The sequence below is a fragment of the Anabrus simplex genome, chromosome 2 (genome assembly GCF_040414725.1).
Source record: "Anabrus simplex isolate iqAnaSimp1 chromosome 2, ASM4041472v1, whole genome shotgun sequence".
NCBI classification, from domain to species: domain Eukaryota; kingdom Metazoa; phylum Arthropoda; class Insecta; order Orthoptera; family Tettigoniidae; genus Anabrus; species Anabrus simplex.
This window is the reverse complement of record NC_090266.1, coordinates 426,233,339-426,259,184: the sequence shown is the minus strand read 5'-3', so window position 1 is coordinate 426,259,184 and position 25,846 is coordinate 426,233,339. Positions and strand designations below refer to the sequence as shown.

The following is a 25,846-nucleotide window of genomic DNA, read 5'->3' as shown; positions in this document are numbered from 1 at the left end:
AATGGGGTTACAAGCTTACCGTTTCAGTTGTAGATTCAGGACCCTCCTGCAAATTAGCAAATTTGCACAACATTTTTCTGTAGCAGCAGTGAGAGCACACGAACTGCGAAAAACACGTCCTTTTAATTTGGGGGTTCAACAGCGTTTCGATGAAACATACAGTATTTAGTTCCCTCCATTGACCTGGTCCCGCATATTACTTGCATTCAGTAATGGCCGTTTTACTGTCACAGTTCCTTATCCACACAAAAATGGCTTCTGAAGATTAGATACGACACTGTACACAATGGGGATTTTCTCAGGCACTGTCACTGTAGAAGAACTTAGGGCGAATATTGCTTGATCAAAGATGTTTAATGTATCGGTCAATAAATCAATATGTTCCCATTGTGATACTGTAAGATTTACTGGAAGGGTGGGATGGGCAGATGCGAATACAATGGCTGTCTTCTGTTCTTGAAGTCCTTTTAGCACATGGAGAGTTGAATTCCATCGCGTAGATTCATCTTGGACCGCTTCTCTGGTGTAGTGGTTAGTGTGATTAGCTGCCACTCCCGAAAGCCCGAGATCCATTCCCGGCTCTGCCATGAAATTTGAAAAGTGGTACGAGGGCTTAAACGGGGTCCACTCAACCTCGGAAAGTCAACTGAGTAGAAGGGGGTCGATTCCCACCTCAGCCATCCTCGAAGTGGTTTTCCGTGGTTTTCCACTTCTCCTCCAGGCAAATGTACCGGGATGGTACCTAACTCAAGGTCACGACTGCTTCCTTCCCTCTTCCTTGTCTATTTCTTCCGATAATCTCCCCCCAGACAGGGCCCTGTTCAGCATAGCAGGTGAGGCCTGCTGGGTGAATTACTGGTCCTTCTCCCCAGCTGTATCCCCCGACCCAAAGTCTCATGCTCCTGGAGGACAATGCCTTGAGGTGGTAGAGCTGGGATCCCTGGCTGAGTCCGGGGGAAAACCAACCCTGCAGGGTAAACGGATTAAGAAAGAAAGAAGGTTCATCTTGAATCAGACAGTGTTGTAGTAGAAAGAGGTGTTTCTGTGCAGCTTTGATAATCTTTGTGAATTTTGAGGAATGTGTGAAACTTTATGTACCGGGCGGTACACCTCTACGACGCAAGTTCAAATCTTGCGCCAATTGAAACTTCTCTACTGGAGAAACCCGGAACTTTAACAACTGAACTAACTCTACTGGTTATCAGAAGATGTCACTATGTGTTTTTGATTTGCTTTTGTTTTTCATGATCAAGAAGTGTGGACATTCTCTAACAGATGTCTCTACCAAAAACTATGATAACGCACTCTGGTGTAAAGGAATGAACCTTCTTGGAGAAATGTTGTATTCATAAGTTTTGTCCTTACTAAATTTTGTTCTGTGGTTTGTGGGTTGAGAACATTAATCTTTTCTTTCCGCCTGTTTTGAATTTAGCCAATCAGTACTTTCTGTAATTAATTTTCCTCGTATCATAGCTTTCTTCTTCAAATTTCCATGTGTAATTCTTAGTCAACCAATAAAAATTGAGTGGGTGTGTCTACTCATTCCTGAAAGGTCTCGAATTTTCCACGAGGGTATCAAAACTGCTGATTTTCTTGTCTCCGGGCCACTTCAGTAACATCTAGCTTAGTGTGTGGATATGTAGCAGGGGGCGGGAAGCGCCCCGTTCACCAGGCAGCAGCTCTTCATCAAGGTAATGGCCTCTTAACATCTTTATTTCTTGCTAGCTCAGCAGTTTAACTCATGGGGAAAGTTCGAAACCTTTAATATGTAAACTATTAAACATGTAAACACTTTTCCTAGTAAACTTCAGTTTTCTTGAACTTTAATTCGGGGATAGAGAGTGATTTACCCTCTCGAGCTCCCCTTCATTTAAAATTGAGGTGACTACGTTTTCGTAACCGTTTCTTCTCTTCCTTAATGTATTAAAGTTTTCTCATACGAGTCACCTCCCTAGCTTGGGATTAGCCCCTGTGTATCGGCCTAGAGCCACTTAGGTTTTAAAATGTAGATTTAGGAGTGCAAATTCACGCCTCCATCCTTTTTGTTTTGGGCCATTTAAATTAACCTAGTTTTTGCACACTCAGGCCCAGTAGATTGGGTACGAGATACCCCTGTTTCTTTATTATGCCTTGATGGCAGTTTGTGTAAAAGTCTGTTATTGCCTTTATAGGCTTGAAAGATCGAGAGCGGGTCAGCTCTTTATGGTGTTGTGGTAAAAGTGCCTTAGAGAGGCTTGAGATGTAAAGTTGGGAGCTAATGCTCCATGTAATTAAGGGTTTTCTGCCCTTTGGTAACTTGTGGTTATGAGCTGAGAGCTCAGACTTTGGGGCTCGTAGCCCAGAATTTGTAAACTTACATTGTACCTGATATTCTTGTTATTTCACCTTATGAAAATTGCTAAACTTTGTTGTCTGTTGAAAATATAACCTTTATTGAAATTTTAATTCATCTTTCGGACTTTTAGTTAGACCCATTTCAGCCCGCACCTTCTTTCACCTCTGCTGTTCCACAGATACCTCGGAACACTTTATACTAAAGTTCTATATAACGCAATGAGTTAATCAATATTCTTTGAAATGAATATTCTCTGTTATGGAACAAGTTGTAGTGTATTAGCGAAGCACAACAAGTGGGGAATTTTCGCAAAGTCATGGCACTTACCACATTACGACCGTTTCCATGAATCACAGCCACTATTTTATCCATTAAAGCCCAAGTTTCTAACGTTCTCTTCAAGAAATTTGCTATAGTTTCATCTGTGTGTCTTACTTCTTCAAATGGTATAATTTCAGTGCATATATGCTGAAGTTTGTAATCCTGGTCTAGAAAGTGAACGGCAATATTTAGGTAGCTGTCGTTTGCTGTTGATGTCCACAAATTCGTCGTAATAACTGTGCTATCTGCATTTCGGAGCTCATATTTTACTGATGTTTCTACTTATTGATACAGTTCTGGGAGGATGTCATTTGATATGTTCTTATGTGTAGGCATATAATATCTAAGCCATAATCATCACAAGGAATTAAAGCCATTTTCTTATTCAGTGATACAATTGTTGACTTATATTATAATACAGTTCATATCAGTGCAGGGAGAGAGAGAGAGACAATCCTCTTAGGATAGTTGCTCTCCTACTAGGAAAACCAGAAAGTTTCGCCTACTGATTAATCCGTAAGGACAATAAGAAAATACATTTAATTAATTATCATAGGGAATTGTTAAAATGTTGCAGTATTTGGTCATTTCCGGGCAGCTACCCATCGATTGATTCTCTTTATTCAAATAACTTTTAAGTTATACAGATGATTTTGTACTGTTTGGAGTGGATCTCTCAAAATCACAGTTGACATTTCTTGTAGAGCATTAGTAGGGAGTCGTGCAAAAAGCAAAGCAAAGGGATCTCCGTACAGACCATGAAGGACATTGGAGGAGTGGAAGGTAAAGGCTTCCACTATCCGTAATCTCGGCACTTGATGGTGTAGAGTGGTTAGCTCTACGCCCAGCCGCCTTTGCCCCCAGGAATTAACCTGGTACTCATTTTTGGTGTAGGCTGAGTGAACCTCAGGGCCATATACACCTCCGGAAGTTAAAATCTCGTTTCTTAAATTTTACGACTTCCTGACGGAGAATCGAACCCACGTCCTTCCGGGCGAGCCGAGCACGCTTTTACCGCCTCGGCCAGGCAGCCCCTGGTAGGGAGTCATGAACTTTTGAAAATATTCACAGAGACATTTTTGATTGTTCCGTCCGCACCAAACAACATACCAACAACTTCCCAGTTATTAATTTTATATACCAAGCCCGATAGCTGCAATCGCTTAAGTACGGCCAATATCCGGGAGATAGTGGGCTCGAACCTCACTGTCAGCAGCCCTGAAGATTGTTTTCCGTGGTTTCTCATTTCCACGCCAGGCAAATGCTGGGTCTGTATCTTAATTAACACCACGGCCGCTTCCTTCTCACTCCTATCCCATCGTCGCCATAAGACCTACCTGTGTTGGTGCGACGTAAAGCAGCTTGTAAAAAAAAGTGACACCAGTCACGAAAGTAAGGCTCATAGTGCCTTTCCTTTTCTTCATCAACCTCTTTGGACTGCTTTTAATCTCGCTCAGATCTGACTATTGGATCGATAATGAGGCCTTTTTTAAAATTTCCTACCAATGACTACAATACTGCTTTCGGTCTAATTAAAAATTACTAAAATCCACATTGATGTGTCGTAAAGATTTTAAAATATTGATGGAGACAATTACGCTGCTAAACGAAATAAATGGAGATACGAGTAAAGGAAGTTAAAGTAAAATGTCTACTTCTAAATATACTGTTACAATTACAACAACCGGGCGAGTTGGCTGCGCGGTTAGGAGCGCGCAGCTTTGAGCTTGCATCCGGAAGATAGTGGGTTCGAACCCCACTGTCGGCAGCCCTGAAGATAGTTTTCCGTGGTTTCCCATTTTCACACCAGGCAAATGCTGGGGCTGTACCTTAATTAAGCCCACGGCCGCTTCCTTCCCATTCCAAGGCCTTTCCTATCCCATCGTCGCCATAAGATATATCTGTGTCGGTGCGACGTCAAGCAAGTAGCAAAAAAAAAAAAAATACATAACAATTACAACATACATCGTTGTAACAGAATTGACTGGACATTTTGCCTCAACTGTTGAGCAACAGAGCTTTATTGTAATCTGAGTAAGTAGGCCTACTGTTTTGTTTTGCCACATACTATAGGAAGTTGCTAGACTGGAGACAATAATCTTAACTCACTTGGGATCAACAGTGGCCACAATACAACCGTTTAGCTTTTCCGCATTAACACCATAGTTCTCATTCCGTGGTACTGCATAATCGGAGGCAGAGAAAACTTATTTGCCTCTGCAGGATTTCTGGTCATTTAACATTAACTTTCTGTTCTTCCTCTTCCTGCCACGCTGAGCGCTGAAAGCACTACTAATTTGGAGTGCGGCCATATTTCCACTACAAAATTACACCTTTTAACAGATATTCAGGAGCGAAACATTTAATTTCGGCAGTGATACTGCCATTTACAAATCAAAAAGCCGGACTGAGTGGCTCAGACGTTTGAGGCGCTGGCCTTCTGACTCCAGCTTGGTAGGTTCGATTCTGGCTCAGTCCGGTGGTATTTGAAGGTGCTCAAATACGCCAGCCTCGTGTCAGTAGATTTACTGGCACATAAAAGAACTCCTGCGAGACTAAATTCCTCCACCTCGGCGCCTCGGAAAACCGTAAAAGTAGCTAGTGAGACGTAAAGCAAAAAAAAATCCATTATTATTACTAATTAAAAACAGACTATTTTGTGTTTTCGAATAGACATTGATAAGAGCGAAAAGATTTCGAAGGTTGTCGCTATCACGTGATCATTCATCAAACAATAAAACCGAGCTCGATAACTGCAGTCGCTTAAGTGCGGCCAGTATCTCGTACTCGGAAGATAGTGGGGTCGAACCCCACAGTCGGAAGCACTGAAGATGGTTTTCCGTGGTTTCCCATTTTCACACCAGGTAAATGCTGGGGCTATACCTTCATTTAGGCCACGGCCGCTTCCTTCGCACCCCTAATCCTTTCCTATCCCATCGTCGCCATAAGATTTATCGGTGTCGATGTGACGCAAAGCCACTTGTAAAAAAACAATAAAAGTAAGGTCTAATCAACAGCATAAAATAGATGTTTTAACCTTTGTAAAGTCTGTTACATATGTTTATTATTTTGTTTTCTTTCTTGTTTTGTTTGTTATCAATAAGAAATAAACACCAGTGTCTACTATTCTTGCCGACCCAGTGGTGTAGGGGTAGCGTAGGCCCCGAGTTCGATTCCCGGCCAGGTCGGGGATTTTTACCTGGACCTGAGGGCCGGTTCGAGGTCCATTCAGCCTACGTGATTAGAATTGAGGAGCTACCTGACGGTGAGATAGCGGTCCCGGTCTAGAAAGCCAAGAATAACGGCCTAGGGGATTCGTCGTGCTGACTACACGAGACCTCGTAATCTGCAGGCCTTCGGGCTGGGCAGTGGTCGCTTGGTAGGCCAAGGCCCGTCAAGGGCTGTAGTGCCATGGGATTTGGTTTGTATTGGTCTACTATTCTTCCTATTACACAACAGGAGCTGCCTGGCCGAGGCAGAACGGACGTGCTTCGCTTTAGTCGAAAGGGCGTGGGTTCGATTCCCCATCAGGAAGTCGAAAAATTTAAGAAACGAGATCTCCACTTCCGGAGGTGCACACGGCCCTGAGGTTCACTCAGCCTATACCAAAACTGAGTACCAGGTTTATTCCTGGGGGAAAAGGCGATCGAGACTAGAGCTAACCATTTTGCCTCACCAAATGCCGAGGTTACGGATAGTGGAAGCCTTTACCTTCCACCCCTCCAAGGCCCTTCATGGCCTGTACGGAAATTACATTGCTTTGTTTTTTGCAATTACACAACAAAAAATACTGTAAAGAGTACACATTTGAAAGGTACAAATGGTAGTTCCGCAATCCCATCGACCCCACTCAACTGTTTATGAGCATTGGAGCGAGTGCTTAAAGATCCCATATGTGTACGTTATGTCTGGTAGAGTCGCATTTACATAATGCCGAAAAAACCAAATATGAGTTCTCGATGGTATACGCGTGCACAGAAATAGTGTTCCGACATAGACAATCAACACTGCCCCACTCCAGTACTGAAAAGGAGAGGAAATGAAGAGGTAGTGTTGAAGGCCACTCCAGTATCGAAATTCGTCGGGGGGGGGGGGGGGGGAGGGAAGGGAGTGAAAGGGTAGCGCTGAAGGCAGAGTGTGTGTATTGCTATACATCCACCACTGTGCCCATTTCAGTCACAACAGTCTTGTAGCGGGCTGTATAGCTACAGCTATGCGTTAAGCGAGGAGATGGTGGTGCGGTGGTTGGGGAGGGGGAGGGGGGAGGACGACATGCCTCGTTTACAGTACATCGGGACACTATTTCTTTTCGTATTATTTAGAACTTGCTTTACGACGCACCGACACACATAGGTCTTACAGCGACAATGGCATAGGAAAAGGCTAGGAGCGGGAAGGATGCGACCGTGGCCTTAATTAAGGTAAATCCTCAGCATTTGCCTGGTGTGAAAATGGGAAACCACGGAAAACCTTCTTCATTGCTGCCGACAGTGGAATTCGAACCATCTCCAGAATACAAACTGAAAACTACGTGCCCCAAACCACGTGGCCACTCGCTCGGTCTTCTTCTTCTTCTTCTTCTTCTTCTTCTTCTTCTTCTTCCTGACTTTCCCAGTTATCTGGACCCGGCACTAAGTGTGGATTTCACCCAATTTTACGGCCGGACCCCCTTCCTTATGCCAACCCTATGTAAAGAGATGTATTTACTGTTGCGTGTCTCTGTGGTAGACTTTTCAGCGTAAATTAAGAGATGTGTATTGAGAGAAATACAAACCCTTAGTCCCCAAGCTAGAGGATTCAACCAGGCGCTACTAAAATTTCCCAACCGACCAGGAATAAAACCCATTGTCCTCAGAACCGAAGCTCGCTACGTTGACCATTCACCCAAGGAGTCGGTCACAGGAGGCTAATAATGATCAATGATCAAGCTAATTTAAATATGACTGGTCTCGCGATCTAGGGGTAGCGTGACTTTCTCTTACCCGAATGCCCCGGGTTCGATAATCGCCCAGGTCAAGAAATTTTACCTGGATTTGAGGGCTGGTTCGAGGTCCACTCAGCCTTTGCGAGAACAATTGAGGAGCTATATGACGGCGAGATAGCGATCCAGATGGCCAAGAATAACGGCCGAAAAGATTCGTCGCGCTTACTGCGCGTCACCTCATAATATGCAGGCCTTCGGGCTAAGCAGCGATCACTTGGTAGGGCATGGCCCACCAGTGATGTAGCGCCATTGTAGAGGGGGGGGGGGGCGGATATGAGCTCCTATGAATAATAATAATAATAATAATAATAATAATAATAATAATAATAATAATAATAATAATAATATAACAGTATGGTCACTCCTGCTGGGTAGTGACCCTCTTGGCAGCCTTTATACCGAATTGGGAGTTCCTATTGAGAACACTACTGGCACGGGACGAACTTGACCTTTTTAGAAACGGATGGTGCTGAATTTTCAAAGGCGGAGCCAGGGCTGGTGAGAGAAGACACTGGTGCAGTTTTCCCGCCAGAGTCAATGAAGGCTAGGAAATAGACGCGAGGGAAGCAGCGCACTAGTACATTTTCTCTTTCTCTTGGCAAAGGCCCTTCCAGGAGAATACAATGGATGTCGGAATAAGGTGGAATGTGAGAATGCCCAGTTGTTTAGAGATATGCTAGTTGCAGAAAACGTAGTGGATGAAGAGGGCACTGGACAGTTCTGGTGAAAGAACAAGCTCGTAATCGGAATACGTGCCATCGCCATCGAAGAAATAAAACCGGAGGTATGATGAGGATTATCTTCACAGGGTACACGAGTATTGAAAATGTACAAAATCGGGAGAACTGCGGTAATGGGAAACCGTGAAAAATCAATTAGGAAACTTTCCGACATTAGAGTCCTGTATCGATATGAGAAAAAACCGCAAAAAGCGTACAGAACACAATGGCAACACCTATCAGAAGCACATGGCAACCGTGAACAACGAACCTTCGAAGACTTCTGCAGAATGGTTGCATAATTAATGATAAAACTATTAGACAGATACAGCTCAAGCATAACGGTGGAGTTGCACCTGCCAACAATTTAGGTGCATCCTGTCGAAGGGTGCAATTATTATTTAAACGGAGAAACGAAACGGAACTCAGTCTCGTGTGAGTACGCATCGTATGGGATGAAATGACGTTACCCAAAAGACAGATTTACTACAATGATCACATTAATTTGTTGGCAGAATCAGGGATATGATCATCAGCGACAACATTCCGCCCTTATAGGTGTCGAGGAGTGATCCATGTCGTCTCGATAAAGAGACCTATACTACCCACCTAAGCCTAAAATGCGTATCTCATGTTTCAAATGTTTACGTTTCTCCTGCTTAGTACTGTTGAAGAGCTACCCGACCTTATTCCTAAGAAAGAAGACCTTATATTATTTAGAAATGCTAGAAAATCGCTAAAGAAATTAGACGTATGTCCGACTCGTTGGCTGAATGGCCAGCGTACTGGCCTTCGGTACAGAGGGTCCCAGGTTCGATTCCCGGCCGGGCCGGGGATTTGAACCCTGATTGGTTAATTCCAATGGTCCGGGGTCTGGGTGTTTGTGCTGTCCTCAACATTCCTGCAACTCACACACCACACCAAACACTATCCTCCACCACAATAACACGCAGTTACCTACACATGGCAGATGCCGCCCACCCTCATCGGAGGGTCTGCCTTACAAGGGCTGCACTCGGCTAGAAATAGCCGCACGAAATTAAAAATTATTGATTAGACGTATATCAAAAAATGTTAAAATCCTAAGGAAATTGGCAGTATCTCAGTTTCCTTAGCCAATGTCAGAACTCAGAGTCGTGCCTTTTTAGCTTACCACCGATCAAGAAAGAGACTGTCTTCTAGCTGAGAAAACAGGCCGTAACTAAGACATAATATGAATATTATTCTAAGGAAACCGAACTGTTCCCCGCCAACAGTTGAGATTTTGTTTATATTGTAAAAGGTTGTCGTTTATGAAATGTTGCATTTGATTTGATTTGATCTTGTTATGTTTTCAACTATTTAACCACCTGAAGAAACATATGAAAGGTAAATAGAAGTTTATTTTGTAAACATTAGCATTTACTACTGTGAGATAGAGTTAATCAATCTGGACATTTCGTACTTACTTGTGCTTAAACGTAACCGGTCCTATAAGAGTCCTTATGAATGAACATTATAATAAATTATAAAAGGAAGGAAAGTATTATCTTGTCCTTGAATTTAGATATTGCTAATATTGTGTTACATTTAATTTAGCGTTAAAAATAATGTCGGTTACGATACTGTTTTTCTTCATTCTGGATAAGTTTCTGTGCTTATTATCTGACAACGAAGTAACTATGTTTTAATGTGCCATTTTCGTTGTTTCTATTGAATATTTGTTCCTTTTTCAGAATACCATGGAAGGGTCTCGTGGTTATCGAAAGACAATGCTGCTTCAAATAAAATCACGAAGGATTTTTTCCAGCAACCCAAGTAAAGTCTATTGCTGAAGAGTAGCAATGTTGATTATGATGACGCTGACTACATCCCAGATGTAAGCAGCGATAATATATCAGATGTATAAGAAAGTGAAGGTAGGATTAAATGTAATAATTTAGACGGTCTACAAGGAAGCCATCTCTGCAATGTAGCTGGACAGTCGTTTATTCGTACACAAACTAATTTCAATGAAAATGATGTTGGCTTACATTTGACATATTAACATGAAAATTACAGCCAACCATCCAATGTAGACAATGACTTGTTTGAGGTACAGCCACTTACTTGACTGAATCTAACAATGGAAGAGAAGACGATATTGGAGAACCAAAAGTGAATGAAACACATCTTGATACTAATGTTCATCAGGAAGGTATTGAAAATACCAAAAAAGTACCATTAGGAAAAGAAAAAATACAACATGTCCTTGAACAAAGAAAAACAATTTGATTCATCCGCGCAAAAGCATAACGTCAAAGCCAGGTATGATGACTCATACCCACAAGAGTGTACAACAAAAATATCAGAAGATAGAAGAAATTTCATTAATGCAGAATTCTGAAATTTTTTGGAGATAACGGCAAGAAAATCTTTTATAATGCGACATGTATCTAAAACCTCCATCAAACTAGGAACAGTGCAAAACGTCGAAAATTTTAGAAGGGTCGAACGTTTCGGTATTAATTAAAAGATGATAATGGTACAACTCAAATCGTTTGCAAAACCTTTTTTCTCACAACATTGATTTATGACAAAACGAATGGCACGATCTTAAGAACTGCTGTAAACAATTCGGAAAACTCAGTAGTTACAAAAATAAAAAGGATAAACAATGGTTGAAAATACCCACACATTAAAATAGATGATGACCCTATCCGTAAACACATAAATTCATTTCAACCAACGATATCACACTACCGTAGGGAGCATGCTCCTAATCGTTTGTACCTCTCAAGTGATTTATCTTTTACCCTGATGCACAATGACTTTCATTCATAATATGGCAACTTGTGTTCCTATGAGATATGAATATTTTGATCTTGAATTTGGGCCACAAAGAATGTGAATCTTGTGCAGAATTCAATATGCATAGCAACAGCTATACATGGTAAAATATTGATGTCGAATCGTGTGAAGTGTGTGAGAAGTGGAAAAAATCACGGAGAGGGAACGCAGATAAGCTTCGTATTAGGTATTTCGAAGACAAGATAAGGAAGTAAACAGAGATGTTGTAATATATTGTGCAGATATAGAGAAAGGAATTACGTTACTACGTCTTGATATGTTCAAATCTGCAATATTTTTTCATCGCATTGTTATCTACAATTAGAGTTTTGTTCCTGTAGGAAAAAAAACAGGAGAATTCTCTCAGTCTTATTGTTTTATGGCATAAGGGATTTTCTGGCAGAAGTAAAGAAGAGTTAGAGTTCATAAACACTTTATATCAGTTTTTGTTGTCAAAGTACAAAGACACAAAGTACGTTAGCCTTTCGGTTGACAACTGTTCAGCGCAAAACAAGAATTGGTCACTATTTTCTTTTTTATGTACGTGATTACTGCAGAAGAGATTATCGTTTCAGAAATAGTTCTAAAATATTTTGAACCGGACCATACATTTATGGCTGCTGACTCGTTCCATCATAGAGTTGAGAGATCCATGCTAAGAAACTCTATGATTTTCAAAATGTTATCACTGCTGCTAAAAATGCATCCCCAAGAACGGAGGTGTTACCCATGGATTCAAAACGTGATCATACATCATCTTATAAGTTGAGCTACACACAACCCTGGCCGCATCTACAAAGTATGGTAGAAGTTGTATTTACAAGTGGTTTGAAAATCCTAAAATACGAAAACGACGTCAGTGCATTTCAGTTCATTGAACTATTTTTTTTTTTCAAGCGCCAAACTGACGAAAAGCAACATTCTACCAGACCCGAGAAGCCAAGAAAAGTATAATGAAATTTCTTCCGATAAAAACAAGAATATTCTGAAGAACCCAGGAGGTCTCATTGAAAAGAATCGGTTACAGTTTTGGGGGCAACTCCCTAAGTGTTGGGAAGACAATAAATAAACTTCGTGGTTTATGTAATCGGTGTAGCCTTTTCTTACGTTCTTTAGAAATGATGATGTAAATAATTGAAGTACCTTCTTGTAACACAAATACTCATATTGTTACTATTTACCTTATCTTTGTTTTCTAATAAAAGCCAATATTTAACAATGCTTTTAACTTTTTTACAAATTTAAATTAATAATGGATACATGCCTAATAACATGAAGTCTACCTTCAAAGTTCCATTTATGTTAACGTAAAATGGTTCACTTGTATCATTTTGTTGAGATAAGACCTTTTCACCAACTGGTGCTTTATGACTTTTCCTAGCCAAAAGGGCGTATCCCAGTTAACTATCAAATTATAAATAATTTACTTGAAAATCTGTTATAATGATTAAAGAATTAATTAGTTAAATCTTGAAACATTCAATCCCACACTCTTTAATAGGTGCGGAATGTACTTTTACTAAAATGCTCCTAGTCAAAAGTTACAGTCCTTTCAAACACGCCTTCAACGTGAACTTGCATTTGGGAGATAATGTGTTCGAACCCCACTGTCGGTAACCCTGAAGATGGTTTTCCGTGGTTTCCCATTTTCTTCTTCTTCTTTCTTGCTATTTGCTTTACGTCGCACCGACACAGGTATGTCTTATGGCGACGATGGGATAGGAAAGGCCTAGGAAGTGGAAGGAAGCGGCCGTGGCCTTAATTAAGGTACATCCCCGTCATTTGCCTGATGTGAAAATGGGAAACCACGGAAAAGCATCTTCAGGGCTGCCGACAGTGGGGCTCGAACCCACTATCTCCCGATTACTGGATACTGGCCGCACTTAAGCGACTGCAGCTATCGAGCTCGGTTTTCCCATTTTCACACCCACTCCTCGCCCTTTCCAATCCCTTCTTCGCCTGAGACTTATCTGTGTCGGTGCGACGTAAAGTAACTTGTAAAAAGAAGATAGGCCTACGCCTTTTGAGCTTAGGAGGTCATTATAGCGGCAGGACGTTAAGATCGTCTGTTAGCAAACAGATCTTTGTCGTTAGTGATTCGAGTGAAAACACAACACTCTTGAACATGGTATTGCCTGCTATTTCCATGGGTGGCACTCTACCGTTAACAATGTATGTCTTGGTTCCAGAGGCAGATGGGAAATGTTCTTAATTTCTACGTGAAAATAATTCTAATGCCATACCTTTTGCGCTTACGAGTGCAAATACGACTGTCTGAGAACTCCCTGAAGAAAGCATTCTTCCCCGGTGCCGCAGGTAAAGACATTCTCCTATTCGCTGATTCATGAAGTGCATACAAATATAATAATAATAATAATAATAATAATAATAATAATAATAATAATAATAATAATAATAATAATAATGCTATTGTGTTTACATCCCACTAACTACTTTTGACAGTTTTCGGGGACGCCGAGTTGCCGGAATTTAGTCCCGCAGAAGTTCTTTTTACATTCCAGTAAATCTATCGACTCGAGGCTGACGTATTTGAGCACCTTCAAATACCACTGGACTGAGCCAGGATTGAACCTGACAAGTTAGGTTCCGAAGGCCAGCGCCTCAACCGCCTGAGCCACTCATCCCGGCAACATGCAAATATGACAGTGTACTCATGCTGAAGTGCATTTGAAAATGGAACAGATCCTTGGAAAGTCCACTGGTCTCATACAACCATTCGACGTGCACTTCTTCCATCCTTACAAGAATTTCATGAAACATATCACAGACTCTGCATCAGCGATTGCTCTGCTGTATAATACTGTATACGGAAACGGACAACATTTTTGAAAGTTCAAGAGCTGGCACATTTCTAAGTATCGGCGTCCATATTCAAAACATTAATTGTCTATGCATTTCATAAAGCTGGATATGGAGATCACCACCGGGAACACTGAGAACATTCAGTTCTGTTTCGACGCAAACACTAATGATGAATGTTTCATATGTGAATTGATTTCATTCATGCAATGTACCTAGGTAGGGGCTACCTGGCCGAGGCGGTAAAGGCGTGCTCGGTTCGCCCGGAAGGACGTGGGTTCGAATCCCCGTCAGGAAGTCGTAAAACCGAGCTCGATAGGTGCAGTCGCTTAAGTGTGGCCAGTATCCAGTATTCGGGAGATAGTAGGTTCGAACCCCACTGTCGGCAGCCCTGAAAATGGTTTTCCGTGGTTTCCCATTTTCACACGAGGTAAATGCTGGGGCTGTACCTTAATTAAGGCCACGGCCGCTTCCTTCCCACTCCTAGCCATTTCCTATCCCATCGTCGCCATAAGACCTATTTGTGTCGGTGCGACGTAAAGCAACTAGCAAAAAAAAAAAGAAGAAGTCGTAAAATTTAAGAAACGATATTTCCACTTCCGGAGGTGCATATGGCCCTGAGGTTCACACACAAAAAATTCCTGGGGGCAAAGGCGGCTGGACGTAGAGCTAACCACTCTACCCCATCACGTGCTGCGGTTAACAATGGTGGAAGCCTTTACCTTCCACTTCTACAAGGGCCTTCATGGCCTGTACGGAGGTGTCTTTGTCTTTGTCTTTGTCTTTAATATACCTAGGTACACATAGCTGTAAGCTGTAAGGCATTTTGTATTACGCATAAGTTTACTGTTGTAGAACTACACAAATGTACATGATGCTTCGTGTATTTGCACTGGTTATCTTTCTTGTCTACACTTTAACAAGTTATAATCTGATAAACCCATTGCACTCTGGCGTTCATAATTATCTTGCATGTACCGAGCGAAATGGCCTTGCGGTTAGGGTCGCGCAGCTGTGAGCTTGCATCCGGGAGATAGTGGGTTCGAACTATAATGTTGGCAGCCCTGAAGATGGTTTTCCGTGGTTTCCGATTTTCACACCAGGCACATGCTGGGGCTGTACCATAATTAAGGCCAAGGGCACTTCCTTCCCATTCCATTGTCGCCAAAACCTATCTGTACCGGTGCGACGTAAAGCAAATTATATAAAAAAGTTTTGCATGCCTATCATGGCATGTATTTTGAATGTGCTACGTTTGATTAGCATCCATGTCTGATACGAATGTGTGGGATCTCTTGCGCTTTCCTTCTGAATTGTTCCTAGGCTGAGTTGAATATATCAGGTCAATAGAAAGTATGTCGCATTATGACCTTAAAAAGGCAATCCTGATATGGCATGTCAGGATTTCTGCACGCACCACAAATCGACTTCTCCGTTCGAAACCGAACTCGCAACTGGTGTCATGAGCTGGATACCTAATATCTGGCCCACCGATGTAGGATCCAACATCTCAATATTGACCGCAGATTTATTTCAACGCACATGATGATATATAGGGCCTATATGCACCGAGTAGTGCTGGGAGCACAGCGCCTGCTCCGAGTGATTGAATCGGTAGTAGCGATAACATCGTCCCTCCGGAGATAACTCCAGATATCTGAGTGGCAGCGAAGTACTCGGAGTAGCGAGTGACACCGAAGTAACCGAAGGACCGTAGGAGAGAAGGAGCGGTTAGTACGCAAGGAAGCCCTGTCCGGTTTCCGCATTTTTCTACTAAATGCCGCGACTTCAATCCGTAGTTTGGTTGTTCCTCGAACGAGACACAGGCAAGAAATGGGCCAAATGTAAAGTGTGTGAGCGTTCATTTGCTACAGGAGGAGGAACATCTAATTTGAAAAGTGTTCACCCCAACAAGCTCATTTTGGACAAGAAAGAAGAAGTGCCCGTCTACCAGCGGTTTTTGCAACGTGAGATACGGTCCAGCCTGGACATCCAGAAACCGGATCCCCTTAAGGACGTGATTGAAAAATTGAGAAAGACGATAGCAAATTCTACGAAAGATATTTCCCCTAGGGTGAAAGGGTAGCCGTTCGTGCCTACAGGTCTCCCGATAAAATATGGGCCATAGGTACAGTCCAAAGTACGGATGGAGCGCTGAACTACAGGATATGTGTCAGTGGCTCATTATGGCGAAGGATTATATCCACCAGATGAAGTCATGTGGACCTTCAGTTCAAGAAACACCCGCTACAGTCTTCGTGCTCTTACATTTACATAATCCAGAAAAAAGTTCAACCATAATGAAAACAATAACTCTACCAGTGACACCGACAACCAGATCGCGAAGCCCTCTTTAGCCCATCCGGACTCTGCCCTGCAGCCTGCACCGCGTAGGTCCGGCACCGTACCTAGCAACGCAGATTCGCAGCCAACCGCGACACCTGAAGGAGAACAATTCCTACAGCGCTCTACTAGGACTAGGAAGGCAGTGGAGAGATTGAATTCGTAAGGCACTTCTTTCTCTCTCTCACTCTTAACCCCGGAAGACAAGGGATGTCATATCTCTTTGGATTTTACTATCGATTTTATTGTAGCACCATTCGATATGTTACACATGAGATGTTCGTTTTGTAAAATCTTGGACCTAGGTAATAGTTTATAATCCAATATAATATTCCTTATTACTTGTTTATATTATTAAACTAAAAATACATAACAAAACCCCCATACCTTGGCTGTGATTCGAACAGCGTCCGCATTGGTGAGAAACCGGATTGTTGCTTCCATTCCATGTCAGGGGTGTCCACTGTGATTATCTGGCTGTCTGGTGCTATTGCAGGGCTGAAAAATGCATTACCACGAATGGCATCACATTAGGCACCTCTTCACGTGTTCAGATCTCAGAAATTGTGTTGTAGAACCCATGTTTATTAGACATTTCTTTTTTGCTATTTGCTTTACGTCGCACCGACACAGATATATCTTATGTCGACGGTGGGATAGGAAAGGCCTAGAATGGGAAGGAAGCGGCCGTGGCCTTAATTAAGATACAGCCCCAGCATTTGCCTGGTGTGAAAATGGGAAACCACGGAAAACCATCGTCAGGACTGCCGACAGTGGGGTTCGAACTCACTATCTCCCGATTACTGGATACTGGCCGCACTTAAGCGACTGCAGCTATCGAGCTCGGTGTTTATTAGACTTGTTTTCCTGTTTGGATGCATACTGTCACCACCTAACATATCGGATACCTTCATTTTAACACCCTGTAAATTATGTATAATATTTGGTTAAAACTCTGACGGATATTTTTTTCAATTTTACTATACGTCGCGCCGACAAAGATAGATCTTATGGTGACGATGGGTTAGGAAAGGCCTGAGAGTGGAAAGGAATCAGCCGTGGCCTTAATTATGCTAAAGCCCCAGAATTTGCCTTATGTGAAAATGGAAAACCACGGAAAACCATCTTCAAGCCTGCTGGCAGTGGGGTTCGAACCCACTATCTCCCGGATGGAAGCTCACAGCTGCAAGCCCCTAACCGCACAGCCAACTCACCTAGTAGGGAAATTGTTACTATTAGGCCTATTATTATTATTATTATTATTATTATTATTATTATTATTATTATTATTATTATTATTATTATTATTATTATTATTATTATTATTATTATTCACATGTTCATTTCATACGTAGGCCTATTACACTTGGTGCACATGCAGAATAGAGTTTGATTATTAATATATTTTTTATGTTCCTCAAACTCTAAAAATGTGTTACCTCTATGCCTTCTGTTATTAAATTATGTTAATAGCATCTGCCTCTGAATTGAAGAAAATAGTTCCTTCTCAAAGTCAGTGCTCGGAACATCAAATATATGTTGTTACACGATTGCGAGTTGTAACCTCATGTGTTATAATTTACTGATAAGCCCTACTGTCTACACCCATTTATCATAATTGCATTCTAAAACGTTGTACAACTTGTACGTAATGTCCAAATGACAATGCAGTAACTCTACTACATGTAGAGGAAAGCTGTGAGTTAAACGGAGGTTTCGGAGGAAGCGATTGTTTTCCAGCCAAGACTTCACTTGCGGTTCTACTCGATGCCTCTGACTGAAAGCGGGAAGCTCCGGCTCCGCTCCGTTCCCTACGTTCCCAGCACTAGCACTGGGTGTTTGACCGAGTTTGTCAACCTCAGACAAGAGCATTTAGGTTGCATTTCGATCTTCATCCACTTAGCATTACGCCTGCCGCATAGCTGATTAGTCCTCGTCTTCTACCCTGAAGGTTGTTGGAATCCTAGTGGAAATCGTGTGGCATTTGAGTACTTGTGTCAGTGGATAAAATACATGATTTTGGGGTGAAATTCCAGCACCTTTACGTCCCTTAAACCGACAGTATTCGAAAAGATATACAACATGCATATATTGAGTCCTTTGCCCGAAAGATGGTTGAATCCGCAACAGAGCCACATGCGGTTTTCCATATTAGTCTACCAACCGAGGTGGACACGCGATTTGGGCTGCGTAGTTATGAGCTTTCAATCCGCCTCTGTAGTGTAGTGGTTAGTGTGATTAGCTGCCACCCCCGCAGGCCCGGGTTCGTTTCCCGCCACGAAATTTGAAAAGTGGTACGAGGGCTGGAACGGGGTCCACTCAGCCCCGGGAGGTCAAATGAGTAGAGGTAGGTTCGATTCCAACCTCAGCCATCCTGGAAGTGGTTTCCCGTGGTTTCCCACTTCTCCTCCAGGCAAATGCCGGGATGGTACCTAACTTAAGGCCACGGACGCTTCCTTCCTTGTCTCTCCCTTCCAATCTCCCCCCCCCCCCCCCACAAGGCCCCTGTTCAGCATATAAGGTGAGGCGAGGGCGAGGTACTGGTCATTCTCCCAAGTTGTATCCCCCGACCCAATGTCTCACTCTCCAGGACACTTCCCTTGATGCGGTAGAGGTGGGATCCCTCGCTGAGTTCGAGGGAAAAACTAACCCTGAAGGGTAAGCAGATTAAGAAAGAAAGAAAGAAAGTTTTGAGCTTTCATTCAGGAGATAGTGAGTTCGAATCACGTCGTCGGAACCCCTGAAAATGGTTTTTAGTTGTTTCCCATTTTCGCACCAGCAAATGATGTACCTTAACTAAGGCCGTGACTACTCCCTCCATATCTTTAGCCCTTTTCCATTCTTGCGTCACTCAAAACTTTCTACGTGTTAGTGCGACGTTAAACCACTACGTAAAAGAAATATTAGTCTTCCAAGACCACTGAAATGCATCACCAACCAACCCTACAAGACATACTTTCACACCATTCATCACAGAGACTAGCTGCATGAGTAATAGCGTTACCAGCATCGCTCATACCTTAATTGCTTTCATACTGATAAAATCAAAGAATCACATTGGGATAAATCGACTAAAGTGACAAACTTGTTCTAGCCCATACCATCAGACAGTGAACTGTAAACGCTATTATCTCACCAGGCACGGACATGGAATTTTGCTTAACAAGATTTCTGTAAATGTTCTGGAAGCCAACGACATGGCGTCATCGTAGTTTATACACCATTACATATCATCAACCCAGGTTAGGATCGCATAATAATAATAATAATAATAATAATAATAATAATAATAATAATAATAATAATAATAATAATAATAATAATAATAATAATAATAACACACATACATAAATCATGCATACATCATCATTATAGACCGTTATGCCTTTCAGCGTTCAGTCTGCAAGCCTCTGTGAATTTAGTAAACGTCGCTACATCCTCTATTTGCAACTAGTGCTGTGGCCTCATTTAGTTCTATACCTCTTATTTTTAAATCGTTAGAAACTGAGTCTAACAATCGTCGTCTTGGTCTCCCTCTACATCTCTTACAGTCCATAACAGAGTCCATTATTCTCCTAGGTAATCTATCCTCCTCTATTCGCCTCGCATGACCGCACCACCGAAGCCGGTTTATGCGTACAGCTTCATCCACCGAGTTCATTCCTAACCTAGCCTGTATCTCCTTATTCCGAGTACCCTCCTGTCATTGTTCCCACCTGTTCGTACCAGCAATCATTCTCGCTACTTTCATGTCTGTTACTTCTGACTTATGAATAAGATATCCTGAGTCCACCCAGATTTCGTTCCCGTAAAGCAATGTTGCTCTGAAAACAGACCGATGTAAAGATAACTTTGCTCGGGAGCTGACTTCCTTCTTGCAGAATACTGTTGATCGCAACTGCGAGCTCACTGCATTAGTTTTATTGCACCTTAATTCAATCTCACTTGCTATATTACCATCCTGAGAGATAATAATAATAATAATAATAATAATAATAATAATAATAATAATAATAATAATAATAATAATAATAATAATAATAATAATAATGGATCTACGTCTTAACTACTTTAAGGTTTTTCAGACACATCGAGATGCCAGAATTTTGTCCCAAAGGAGTCCTCTTATATCCCTATCAATGTAACGATACGACATTGAGCACCTTTAAATACCACTGGCTTAAGATGGGATCGATCCCGTTAACTTGAACTCATAAGGCAGTGTTCTACAATCTGAGGTATATAGCCCGGCACGTTTACTATTATTATTATTATTATTATTATTATTATTATTATTATTATTATTATTATTATTATTATTATTATTATTATTATTATTATTATTATTACGAGACATAGGGGGGTGGGGAAGAAGCGGCAGAAAAAAACCACCACAAGGCAAATAGACTGCTATTACTACAACTACGAAAATGTTTTCATTCCTCCTCTCAAGGGGCAGGCGGACTTCTTAGACGGTAACGCCGTCTCTCAGGCCAGGGGATTTGTTATCTTGAAGGAGATGCTCGGTGAAGACGAGGGGATTGGCGGCCGTGGCCTATGATATGAACCGTCCCGGCATTCGCCTTAGAGCAAGAGAATGGAAAACCACGAAAAACGGTTCTCAAGGCAGCCGATGGTGGGGACCAGCCCCTCGCTGTCTCCCGAATGCAGAGGCGTAGAGCCATGGTAGAGCCGTGTCCACCCCTCCTCTGCGCGGTGGGACGGTCAGAGTGCAGAGCTCTCGAACCACGGACAAGCCGTGGCCACTTGTAGGCCCAAGCCTTCTCTGCAGCCGCCGACCAAACAAATAGAAATTAATGTGTTATATCTAGATTATGTGAATATTATTTACTCCTTTTCTCTATTATTTTTAACACTTCAAATCTAACAATGAAATTACAATACGAATTGATCGATCACTCTGGATAACAGTAAATATTTGACGTAAGTTAACAGGTTTCATGCTTTTTGAGCACCGTAACAGTTATATTCCACTTTTTAAGAGTGAAACTCCTCATTTCCCTAGTACGCCTCTTCAGTGATGCCTAGGCCATCTATGACAGCTGATGGAGGAGCTGTTGTGGATCCAACCAGCCTTAAGGCTGAGGACAGAACATGCAAAAGTGAAACAAGGCCTTGATGACTACAAGTACCAACTACTGCTGGTAGCGATTAGTGAAGCGCCTGCTCCGAGTGACTGAATTGGTAGTAGCGATTACAACGCCCATCCGGAGATAACCGGAGATATCCGAGTGGCAGCGAAGTACTCGGATTAGCGAGTGACACGGGAGTAACCGGAGGACCGTAGGAGGGAAGGAGTGGTTAGTACGCAAGAAAATCCTGTCCGGTTTCCGCATTTTTCAACTAAATGCCTCTACTTGAGTTCGTAGTTTGGTCGTTCTTCGAACGAGGCACAGACAAAAAGTGGGCCAAATGTAAAGTGTGTGAGCGTTCATTTGCAACAGGAGGAGGAGCATCTAATTTGAAAAGTGTTCACCCCAACAAGCTCATATTGGACAAGAAAGAAGAAGTGCCCGTCTACCAGCGGTTTTTCCAAAGTGAGATACGGTCCAGACTGGACATTCTGAAACCGGATCTCCTTAAGGACGTGATTGAAGAAATGAGAAAAACAGTAACAAATTCTACGAAAGAATGTTCCACCATTCAACACAATGTATAAAACATGACATTTATTGAGCGAAATGTCGTGTATTATACATTGTGTTCAATGGTGGAACATCCCTCAATTAATTTCCAATATATTGAACCGTTCACTATACCATAGTGAGCACGTCATAATATCCTGCTAATACAATATGCCGTTTTCCGCGACATTCTATGATAAGTAGTGCCATTATCAGCATGTTTTGTACAGACCGAGACACGAGTGGCCCTCTGCTGGCTGGAAGAACTGGGGTCTAGTTGCGCGCAAGGAGAAAAAGAGGAGCTCGTACATGCAGGTAATTGAAAAAGCGCTCTCACTCTGCTGAGTGAGACGAGAGGACCTACGCTACGCGAGAGAGAGTAGATTCAGGTCAAGAGGAGGGACTTATCACTGCGTGTCAACGCATGAAATAGTAACCCTATGTGATTTTCCCTACAAATCCAATTATGCCAACCTACAGTATTCCGTTGTTTTTAATAATAATAATAATAATAATAATAATAATAATAATAATAATAATAATGATAACAAGGAAAATTCAGAGATACGTGATAGATATTTATGAGTGAGGAGTGATACGAATCAGGACATTTTATACTGATTTATAGTATCAAGATATGTCTTATATAATTAACGTATCACTAATGACGAACTTTATGCGGGTGCAGTTAATTGCAAACAGATGTTTGGGTCTTAGCCGTGAGCGAGAAATACAGGAATCCCCACGGCATGGCGTCTAAAAGCTGAAAATTATCAAGTCACGCTTTAGAGGTTGCGAGCGACCCTACGATGTGATCGGGATGAAATTTGATCAGTGAAAAGAAGAGTATTTGAGCTTCCATTTGATACCTCAATCGACGTTGAGAAGAAGATATTAACGGACCGATGTTTTGAAAGGAGGCGTGGCTTTCCACCTCCACTAGTATCAGGCCATCTCCTCTTTGTAAAAATGAGCTATTTGAAGGCATTTACTCAATATGTTCTACATCTGGTGCGGGTATGCAGTGAATTACGTATGCGGTGTATTCATCATCTTGTGCGGTTCGCATGTACTTTGTTACCCAGTGATCTCTAAACACGATATCAATTACTGACATGTGCAATTACTTGCCCGAGTAGACGAAGTTACGAATTTATTCATTTATTGTGAAACTTTACTGTCACGAGTGAAACAACATATAATCTAGTGAAGCTATTGCTATTCATTCATATTGAACCATGTCGTAATTTGGAGACGTTTTCTTATGCACGAATTGATATGTATGTTGTTTAATTAGTACATGGGTCAGACAAAGAAAGTGAAGTGAAAAGTGGCCAGCATAAATAGCGGGTTATGTGCGTGCTACTGATAGAACGGGCAGCGTCTGCTAAATACCATAAACCCAGTGAGTAATGTGCCATACGAATAGTAACTGCCGTGAATCAGACCAATGCAGTATCAATAATACGCAAAGTGTTAGACTCATCAGAAGCGTTGTGTATTCAGAGACAGTGTTTGGGTGAACGTGTGATGTTCCAGTACCTAGCTGATTATTATTAATTGTGACAGGCAAATAAGAGGAAATGGGTAACGAGCTACAGGACTAATATCGTTACTAGGCTAGTACACTCGAGCCTATGAGTGATCCTAGCCGCATCAAGTTATAATATGTTGCATAAAGTTAACATAGCAGTAACTGAATAATTTCCTCATTTGCATATATGGAGGAGCGAGGTCGTCAAATCCAGGAGGAGTCTACGAGCCATTTTCCTTGTGTCCACTCCCAGTGTACAAGAGAACTTCTAGATCATCCGACGGGAGTTGAAATTCTAGGCAGCATGAACGGGACTCAGACGCAGATGAACCCAGGACTCTTTCTCAGTGAATCCGCTGTGATAACAGCCTAAGCACCATGGATGTACCTGTCCGATGGCAACTGACCACAGAGCTGAAGTGATAAGTACATTTCCAAAATTCTAAACCTGATTTTCATATCGCACTCGCCTAAATGTAAATAGATAACTTTATGCATGTTAATAAATTAGAGGATAGGTAACTGTCGTAAGCTGTTTCGAAGGGATTGACGTTTTTCTCAATCGTATCATATTTTACAGGGAATTTGTGTTCAATGGTTGGATAACATTGTTTATTGTGAACCCGGGGAAATTAATGCATGAAGTATTTAAAAAATCCTGGAGTTGACTAAATGTGAAGAATTGTAATGAAGGGGATTAGTATTCCTTAGATTATTTTCAGTTATCACCAGTTCACAGTTCAAAAAGGAAAGTTATTTATTTAATGCTTCACATGTAATATAGGTGACCTCCCAATTTGTAGTTTGAAGACCGGCGACCAGATGATGTGAAGAGACGACAACGGGGTGTGAACAGTGATTGATCTATTACGCGGGTGTTACGATTAATTTAAATACCCGATGGCTAGAGTCTTCTATATAAATATCTATGTGTTTGAGATACCGGTTTGAGCGTGAGAGCTCATCTTACATGTCAATGTGCGTAAGGCTGGATCGAATATAGAAATGTGAATCTCCAAAGATTATGTTAATGCGAAGTAATATGCCGCACTGTGGATAAGGAGATATGTTAGTGCGAAGTAATATGCCGCACCGTGAATATAGATATCGAGGTTGATAATAGCCCGATTATCAAGGAAGAGGTATACTCTTTCTGTGATGATAATAAGAAGAAGAATATAAAATTTCTGCATAGAGTGCGGGAGATGAAAGTAAGAGTAGCCGCAGTTGAGAGCTACTTGACGTATTTATGGCCGCCTTTGTCTGAGAGAGGGGTAGGCTCGAAGGGATTCCTTGCCTGGCCAGCGCTTGTAACATTGGGCGAGGTGTTCATTTTGTCTCGCCACGATATAACATTCACATCCAGGATCAGAGATTAATATCGTCGTTGTAGAATCAATATTTCACAAGATGAAAAAATTGCTCCCATTTTCTTTCTTTATTACATAAAAAACGATGCAGGGAATTTCAGGGAAATTCACCTCGTATGTCTGAAGATTATGGGTTCGACTTCATGTGACAGCTTTGATCATTGTCAGTGACCCTGGAAGGATTGTAACTTCCACATGCAGTCTTGTATACAGAATGTGGTGTTCTTTGTATTTCTTTTTCAGGTTATTGCTATTGTTCATGTCCTTATTGTGTGCTTGTATTGTTCGTTTGTCATGCAGGAAACAATGTTGTTTTTAAGGTAGTATTTAAAAATATCCTGGAGAAACTGGCGTTATGCGACAGTATATTAATTCATAAAAATATTTCAGATAGGAATTAATCTGCTAATGCTGTGATATGAATTTCACGTGTCTTGGAAGTGTGCTTAAGATAGCTTTATTAAACGCCTCAACCACCATGAAACTAGAAAGTAGGATTAGTGAATAATTATATTCATTGTACGAGATGTGCCTTTCATTACGTGTGTTTTTTTAAAATCGTTCAGTGTGCAGTGTTATAATAAGTGTCAATGATTATTTGTTAGTTGCAATATGAAACATGGGTTCTACAACACAAGTTCTGAGGTATGAACACATGTTTACAGGTGGTGTCCAAATGTGATATCATACGCCATTAATCAATTTAGAGGCAGATACTATTAATGTAGTTTATTGACAGAAGCATGTAGGGACCGGTAACACATTTTTACAGTTTGAGGAACATAAAAAATGCATGTATACAGCCACCTCCCTTTTAATCTTAAGGATGATAACAACTAGAAGGAGGAGAGATGATTTCGAGGTGCGAACAATGATCTAGATAGTTGCACGAGTGATCGTTATGTTAAGTAACTACCTGTCGATTTAAGAATTTCTGAATGTGTAAATGACGTGGATTTGAGGTATG

At 41.6% G+C, this 25,846-nt stretch overlaps 1 protein-coding gene across 4 annotated transcripts in view; it reads left to right on the top strand.

Moving 5' to 3' along the window:
- The window catches only part of LOC136862877 (uncharacterized), a 267,146-nt gene that overhangs the window by 105,107 nt on the left and 136,193 nt on the right, over nucleotides 1–25,846 (top strand). Inside the window, exon 2 of one of the 4 annotated variants that reach the window (XM_067139151.2) lies at nucleotides 10,075–10,217. The exons of the other annotated variants lie outside the window; for them this stretch is intronic. The gene's annotated coding sequence lies outside the window, so the exon portion shown is untranslated. The remainder of the gene's footprint in view (nucleotides 1–10,074; nucleotides 10,218–25,846) is intronic. 4 annotated transcript variants of the gene reach the window in all.